Source organism: Mastomys coucha, unplaced genomic scaffold (genome assembly GCF_008632895.1).
Source record: "Mastomys coucha isolate ucsf_1 unplaced genomic scaffold, UCSF_Mcou_1 pScaffold8, whole genome shotgun sequence".
Taxonomy (NCBI): Eukaryota; Metazoa; Chordata; class Mammalia; order Rodentia; family Muridae; genus Mastomys; species Mastomys coucha.
In genome coordinates this window covers 29288224-29296950 of record NW_022196914.1, presented here as the reverse complement: position 1 = coordinate 29296950, position 8727 = coordinate 29288224, and the positions used below count along the sequence as shown (strand labels likewise).

The following is an 8727-nucleotide window of genomic DNA, read 5'->3' as shown; positions in this document are numbered from 1 at the left end:
ATCATACTTAAACTGCTAAAAACTTTCATGTAGTAATAAAAGGAAAAATAATGTAGGACTGTTCTCATAGGTCATCCTGAAATTTTCCTCAGTAAGATGTGAAACACGTAAATTCTTTGGTTTTTTGAGACAGGGTTTCTCTGTGTAGCCTTGGCTGTCCTGGAACTTACCCTGTAAACCAGGCTGGCCTCAAACTCAGAAATCCACCTGTCTCTGCCTCCCAAGTGCTGAGATTAAAGGTGTGCACCACCACTACCCTGCGACATAAATTCTTAAATTAAAAAAGTTTGAAAGAAGAAAGTGTTATCATCAGCAAATACATTTCTCAGCTCTTGCACTTTGGTACTCAGGTGACATATGTAGAAAACATGATTTAGGAACATCGGAAACAAACTGATCAGTATCTGTCAGAGAAAAGGTAGAAAGGAAACATGACCCAAGAGCAGAGTGGCATCTGTTCTGTTTGAAATTCTCATTTTTCCATGTGTTCACACACTTACATTTTGTCAGTGAGTTCTTTACTGTTCTACTCCTTGTCTCCTCCATCTCCTGTCCCTTGACCCTGGGCTTTGTATCACCACTGAACTCTGGACAAATCCAGAAACTGAGATGACAGCCAGAGCCACCTCGTCAGAATCTGTATTTTCACCTCATTTCATATTCATGGCTGTACATGTTTAGTGTTGACAACTACCTTCTCCCTCCCCAGGAATTTCTCCTATTAGGAATGTGTGTGTGTGTGTTCTTCTATTAGGAATACGTGTGTGTGTGTGTGTGTAATGGGTATGTATAATGCACACCAGCCACCTGTCCAGGATGGACACCACCCATAATGGTGCGTGCCATCTCATTATCTGTCACTAATTAAGAAAATGAGTAGGCTTCCCTACAGAACAGTCTCATGGAGGCATTTTCTCAATTATACATCTCTTTTCTCAAGTGACCTCAGCTAGAGTCAAATTCACAGAAAAGCTGGCCCAATGCATCTTGGTATTTATATGATTATTTGTGGTTTTAACTAAAAGTGTGATGTCATTCATTGATTGGTCTTCATTTCAGAAAATGTTGTCCTTCTGAGATGTGGCCATTGATTTCTCTCCAGAAGAGTGGGAATGCCTGGAGCCTGCTCAGTGGAATCTGTACAGGGATGTGATGCTGGAGAATTACAGCAACCCTGTGTTCCTGGGTGAGCATTGCATCCTTGTCTTACCATCAACATGTAGCTTCCTTACTCTGTAAACGTCTCATGGAAGGTGGTGCTTTTTATCAGTGAGTTTCATATCCTTCATTTGCAGAAAATTTAGAGAGGTTGTTCCACACCTAAAAGAGATTTAATTGTTTTTCTCTCTGTTTAGCCTGTCTGTGTTGGAAACATGCCTCCTGCAGTCTAGTGGGACTGTTAGAAATGCACTGGCATGAGGCATGGACCACACTTCTGAAAGCCTTTCACAATTCAGTTTTAATGTTTTTCCTTTTAAGTGAAACTTAGAATCTGGACATTGTGCATTTCTTTATTTATTGTAGTATACTTTGTCGGATGCATGTAAGGAACTAATTGTCTGCAACCATTTATTGTAGCATCTCTTCCTTACAAACACTGCACTGGAAGGGACATGTCAATTGCCAGTAAAGAACCCTTAACCTTGTTCCCTTTGCCTACAAACAGGTCTTGCTGTCTGTAAGCCACAGCTAGTGATATTTCTGGAGCAAAGACAAGAGCCTGCGTGTGTGAAGAGACAAGAGGCAGCTACTGTGCATTCAGGTCTGTAAGACTGCGAGGATCAGGAACAGCGTTGAGGCACAAAGATCTAACAGTAAGGCAGGCTTTCCCGTATGTCTTGAAACATGATAATCCCTTAAGTGCCATGGACCGGGGTTTCTTGCAGGGAGCCCATGTTCCGAGGCGTGATGAGAGTTCTGGCCAGGTGGGCAAGGGATTTGGCTCATGATAAATAAAGTAGACACAAATAAGTGTGGGATTTTAATGTATTACTTAAAAATGACATCAGACTTTCACAGTCATTGCAAAAGAGAAATGAAAAATCTGGCAGCTCAGTAGTTGAGGTACATCTGAGGTCACCTGAAACACACTGGGTCTAAAACAGCAGCCATCTCCTCTGGACTGGTGCAACACCCCCTGGGCTTTGAGTATTCTCTGGTTGCATAGCCCCGGCCAGAGTCCAGGGGTGGGTTGGGAGGTGGGGGGTGGGGGTTGTGGGTGCACCAGCCAGGAGGGTAGAGGCTGGAATCTCGAATCTCTAATCCTCAATGCTGATTGTTCCACACTGTCTCACATACACACACACACACACACACACACACACACACACACACACACACACACACACTCGACTCAAGGTCCCGCCCATCCTCAGTAAAATGCCTACTATGCTAATCTTTTGGGCAAGTAGAGACATGTCTCCTGCTAATTCCTAGGAGTGGTTCAGCTGTAGTACTTGACTGAGAATGAGGATTCTACTTGACCTTGCCCTGGGATAAGTCTCCCATTCTGTAAACTTCAATGTCCTACCCACAATGCCAGAGGCAATTAGTCTGGGTGGGTAAATTTCAAGCCAGGGTTTGGCAAAGATGTTGGAACATTGGTAAAGGTCAGAGAGCGATGTCCAATTTTGTTTAGCTGTTAGTAAGTCATATCTTGGTGGGCACCTAGCACGTGAGTTCACAAGGACATATGTAGCCTACTTCTGAGTTAGGGGTGCCAGGAGACTTTGCAGGAGACTGGCTTCTTTGAAGCTTTTGCCTCAAACAGCTGTCACTCAAAGTGTGCATGGCACTTAAGTCTCTCCATCATGTCTCTGTTGTCAAAGAAGCACATCTCTCAAGCATTTATGGTGGTTTAAGTCTCCTAAGCTTTGTATTTCCCCAACAGTTACCTGTGCTTATATTTACAATGACTTTCAAGGGTTTTGTTTTGCTGAGTCTCCATAGTAATATAAGACTCAGAAAACACCACTTAGTGCTGGTCAGACTGAGAGTCACTGATTTGCTAGGGTTGGGAGCAGGCTCATGCCAGAAAGATCTCTACACCAAAGTGAGGCATGATTGGTTTATAAAGCCAAACCCACTGTTCCATTCCATAGACACAGGCAAGGACAGATGGTTCAACAGTTTCAGTTCTGTTGAGTAAAACAATTTGAGGAATGTGGAGCAGTTGGATTAAATTCAGACAAACTGAAGTCACTTAGGACTGTTCATTCCCGACTAGTATTAGGCAAGGCTCGAATCACTGAATTATTTTCTGAGGAGTTGTATTGACCACTAGGTCCATTAACTAAACAGTAGAGTTTTATTTTTCAACAAAGTTGTGCAACCAGGTAATCTTGCATAGCCAGACTGTAGATCTCAGGAAAGTACGGTGAAATGTTCTGTGAACCCTGTAAGGTTTTCAGCCTTAGATCCCCACCAAGCTAGCTATATTAACAGGTAATGTTGAAGTGAGTGCCAATAGTTCAGCCTGCTGTAGTGACTGGATCTGTGGCAGAGTTTCTTTCATATATTGTCTCACATGCTGCTGAGGACTGCTTACAGAATCAGACATTGACCTCTCAGCTCAGGGATTAGTTTTGTTAGGAGGAGGAGACATCAAATGGCATGGCCATTGGAACTTGCATGTAGTTCCCATAATATTTGGGTGGCCGGTGTTGGTACGAGGTTCACCTGTACACTGTATCCTCAATTATCAGATCAAGAGACATTGAGTGCAGAGTAATTGCAATAAGTGTCTCCATTTGAGACATCTAGACTGTAGGTGCTGAGTCTAATGAGAGGATCCATCCCTCTCTCTTTCTTTTTTTTTTCCTTTTTTTTTTCTTATAGCGTCCGATCTCATTATGGGTGGTTGTGAGCCACCATGTGGTTGCTGGGATCCGAACTCAGGACCTTCCGAATAGTAGTCAGTGCTCTTATCTGCTGAGCCATCTCGCCAGCCCCATTCATCTCTCTTGTGAAACAGAAGTATTCATCTTCCATGCACATAAGGAGTAGGAGTCCTGCTCTGCCTTACAGGCCAGAGGGAGACAGGAGCAGCAGATACTGACAAGTCCTATTCGCCATGCATCGTTACCCTGTGATGAGGCTAGCAAGCCATTTACTCTGCTAGATCTGTGTCCCACTGGAGGGCAAGTGTGCTAATCTATCCTGGATGGGTACTGCCTGCAAGTGTACAATCGATGTAACCCTTTTTACTCATGTACTCAATTTCAATATCCATTTTTTAAAGTATAGCTGATTTTTTAATATTATTCCATATCAATCATACTTTCAGTTAACTTTAAATTTGTTTGAGTGACCTGCTTTAGGCTTAACTTGGAAAACAGGTACAGAAGCCTATGTAAGAGGAGAAGTAGATTGATCTCTCCCACAATATTGTCTCTTCAAATGAATTACTCTTATTTTTATTTATTTATTTATTTTATTTTATTGAGTGTACGTTGGAAGAGAGAAAATGGGTCAAAAGGAAGGGAGGGAGGGAGAGAGGAAGGGAGGAAGGCAGGGCTGTCTTCCTGTGCTGGGATAATCTGTGCCTTGGGAAGGATGGCAGCCAGTTGGTCCAAATGGGCTAGTATGTAGTCACAGTGCTTTATCGAAAAGACTGGTTCTGGCCTCCCGTTTGGTTCTCAAAGGGCAGTCTGGGAACCCTTATAGAATGTTCAGGAATATGTCTTTGGTGAAAGTGTTCCATGGCCCCTATGTGTTCCCTGAGAGTCCCGTTTACTCCTTCAGGTTAGTCCTGCCTCGTGTAGACTTTGAAGGTCCAGATAGAACCAGATGCTGCTGAACACCTCTTCCAAATGAGTAACTCGTGACATGCCTGGTAGCAGCTCTCTGAATTACATTTGTAGTCAGCATGACCACAAACAGATATTTGATCATGTTCAGGATATTTAATCATTTATCAGGTAACTCACTAACTACTATGTCTTAATTTTCTTTGTTGCAACAGTTTACAATAAATTAGTGTCTCTTATAAGATTGGGATTTTGTAAATAGAAGTAATTTATTCCTGTTTAAAATTTGAATTGTAAAAATTACAATTATTGACCTAAATATGTTTTATAAAAAAAAATATAACTGGAGCTGGTGAGATGGCTCAGTGGTTAAGAGCACCGACTGCTCTTCCAGAGGTTATGAGTTCAAATCCCAGCAACCACATGGTGGCTTACAACCATCCTTAATGAGATCTGATGCCCTCTCCTGTTGTGTCTGAGAACAGCTACAGTGTACTTACATATAATAATAAATAAATACATTAAAAAAATATGTATATATATATATATATATATATATATATATATATATATATATATATATATATATATATATAAAACTGAGACCTAAATACAGTTCTTGGAGAAACTTGTAACCTCACTCTCCACATCCCTTGATGGTATACCTTATAAAATCTGAATTAATTTGGGAGCTCATCTTCATTAAGTAGCTTGTTGTATCACAAAGAATGCAATCAGAGGAGAGAATAGTAAAGTTGACCTTTACGTGAAGACACCTGTAAGAACAAGAGGGTATGCAGTCAATTATCAACACAGTTCCTGCCATGACACAAGTTGAACAAAGTCAGCAAAGACATGATAGACATCATTATGTCAGTTTTTTTAAACATGAATAGACCTTTAGAACCTTAGGGACTTTTGATTGTTAAGTATATTATCTTTACCTGTCATCCACCATCAGGCCTATATGTCATAGTCAACCTCCTGTCCCTTGACTTAAAGACTTCTGGCTTTGCTCCTTTTTTATTTATATAATTTACCTTATCTAAAATAAATTAACCCTTTTTCTTCTTAGAGATATACCCTCAAGTGTATGCTTTATTTTCTATTGTTTTACTGTTCCTGAGATAGAAATTTCACACATCAGAAAGTGCTTAAAGATGTCGGTTCGGTGAGAGAACACTGTTTGCAAACAAAAGCCAGGAAGGGGAAGTGCAGAGCAGAAGTCAATTTGCTGATGGAAGAATCACAGTTGAGACCAGACATCCAAACCTGAGATTAAAAGCTTGAGCTACCACAGCCAGCAGTGATCTGGCTTTGTTATCTGTGTGTGCAGGAGCACCTGGTGTCTGTGACTGGGCCCATGGAAGGCGCAAACAGTGTGTGGGTTGTCTTTCTCTGTGTCCGTGGACCTGACTAGGTCGAGCTTTCTGTGTGATAACTGTTTTTCTCTGTGTTTCTTGGTATCTTGTTCTGTGTTCTTGGACTTTAGACTGACGTTAAAGCTAGGGTGACAGCTATGGTACTGGCAGCAGGCGGGCACTCCTGGAAACTGGGGCCCGCAGCTGCCACTGGGCTTGGGCAGGGAGTGAGCTGTGTGCTCCTAGGCTTGTGGTGTGGTCCTGACTGGGGCCCCCAGGGATGCACTGCTTGCTGCCATGGAAAACAAGGAGTTCATGAAGAAGCTAGACCAGTGGGAGAAGCAGCTGCTTTGTAGCCCTTGGCACCCCCTGTCCCAGCTGGCATGGGCTCCCTAGCACCGAACCACCCTGCCCGGAGTGTTACAGCCCCCAGCAGTGGCATTCGCCAAATCCCAGGGCTGAGAGAGAGGTGGAGGGGGGACCCGCCCTGCAACCAGTGTCCAGCTGCCACCCAAATCACCCGAACACACTTCCATGGTGGCAGTGTGCTGTGACCAGCTCCGGGAAGGCTGGGAAGGCCCGCTGAGAAATAGAATTTGCGGGTGGATTCATTCTTTATAATTCCCGCTAGTAATTTAAAATTATTACCCTGAGAGTTAATGTTTATATTTTATTTCTTTTTCCTTTTCTCTTGGTTGGGTGATAGCCTTGGTGATGTGACTCAAGTGGCCAAAGTTGGGTCACATGGAACAAAAACAGCTTTAAGGCCCCTTGCTGTGGCAAATTACAGGCTGGTCTGAGAGAGAGAACAGTGATAATTGCCTGCTTTTAATAGATAATTTAAGAGTCTGAGGCTCTAACAGAGAGCCAAACAGAAGAGAATCAAACAAAAAATATATCTTGATGATACTAAAATTTTGTTTTGAGATTTATATATTACAAAATATGCAACCTTGGTGAATTTCCTCTTCAGACATTCTAAACTGGCCTACCTGAACTCCAGATCTCAACAGGATCCAGTCAAAACACAGACATTAGGAGACTGATAAATCCTGTTTTCCTCTCCCCCGCACCCCCCCCAGGATATCTCAATGCCCATGTTCAGCTTGAAGAAGTTATGAAGAGTCGACGGCCCAGTTCCCTGGGCTTTGGAGCTAGAGAGGGTTATTAATAGGCTGTCTTTCTAGAAAATGTGAAATGGTCATATTTGGAACAGGGAGGAAATAGCCAGAATTAATTGTATAGAAACCTAAGTTAAAGTCATACGTTCCTATTTGGTACAGAATTTATTTTGATTTGGAGAAAAGATCCTTCTGATAATACTTACCCTGTACTGAAAAAGATTTGATTGGTGTATAGATAATTTAAACTAGAAGCATTGTGTGACTAGAATTTGATCAGGTATTTGAGTAATTCTTTAGATACACAGTTTATTCCCAGAAAGATTGCCTTAACATTTATATCATTAGTTTTGAGTTCTGTCTCCCATGTTTGTAGTAGTAATTAGTAAAAGTCGAGGCTTGTGTTATAAACTGTTTACATCTTAAATTGGTATGCAAATAATGATCAAATGCTTTTAAAATTAGAATTTGTTGATAAGTTAGGTGCATGATAGTGTTCTTACTGAGAGATGTAGCTAATACAGTTCTTTTGTGCATACTTCAACACAAAAAGTGAACTTTTCTGTATCCACTTAAGAAACTTCTGGTTTCAATAAGAGTTGTCTATAGGCTTATAAGTACTTCTTTTATTTTCCTTAGTAGACAGGGCTTAGACCCAGTCCTTTTGTTACTGTTATTATAGACAGGTCTGAGATGTTTAGACCTGTGAGTTTAGAGCCAAATTAACAAATTCATGGCTCTGAGCTTATTGGTAAGGTGATTTCAAGATTCTACTTAAAAATAACTGGGAGTAGTTCACAGAAAATAGTCCAGATCACTTTACATATATAGTTGATTTTCAAAAACATCAGAAATTCACAGAATGTGACATTTAATATTATTTATTCATTTGGCTAGAGACTTGTCTGTTCCTGACAGTACCCCTTTCTCAGACTCAAAGAAGAAATTGAGCATCATTGGAGTTGCTCCAGTTGTGGCAGGACAGCCACTAGGCAAAAAGTTGCCTCTTCATCTACAGACAATACTGCCCAAAAAGGACACACAGGGATAGGACAGCTTATTTCTGCTGAAATAGAGTAGGCAAGTCCTCCTGTTTCTCTTGTCTGTCATACATTCACGGGTCAGAAGGCTGAAGACCAATGTTCTAATGTTTTGAAGTAATGATTGTCCAGGTATCCAGCAGTCTCTTTCAATTGACAAAATCTTTGGAAGCTGTGTTAGGCTTCCCATATATTCTCTATTATTCAGTCGTTCCTGAATTTCTGATGGAGCTGAAAGACTACAAAAGTTAAAAGGGAAGCAAGACAAGTCGTTCAGGGAACTAGTGCAGGTAGCTGAGAAAGTGTTTTATAACAGAAAAACAGAGAAAGAAAAAGGATGTTGCAGAAGGGCTGTGAATGTGGAGAAGGCATAGTGATGGGAGAGAACGTTTAGAACAAGGGAGACAGAAAGAATAAGAGGCTAGAGAGCTGAAGAGAGATAAGAGACAGGAAAGAA

The 8727-nt window shown here is 41.5% G+C and overlaps 1 protein-coding gene and 1 pseudogene across 2 annotated transcripts in view; both read left to right on the top strand.

The window, feature by feature from the left end:
• The window catches only part of LOC116083958 (zinc finger protein 58-like), a 149805-nt gene that overhangs the window by 26731 nt on the left and 114347 nt on the right, over positions 1–8727 (top strand). The window lies entirely within an intron of this gene.
• LOC116083875 overlaps positions 1–8727 on the top strand; it is a 17548-nt pseudogene that overhangs the window by 4525 nt on the left and 4296 nt on the right.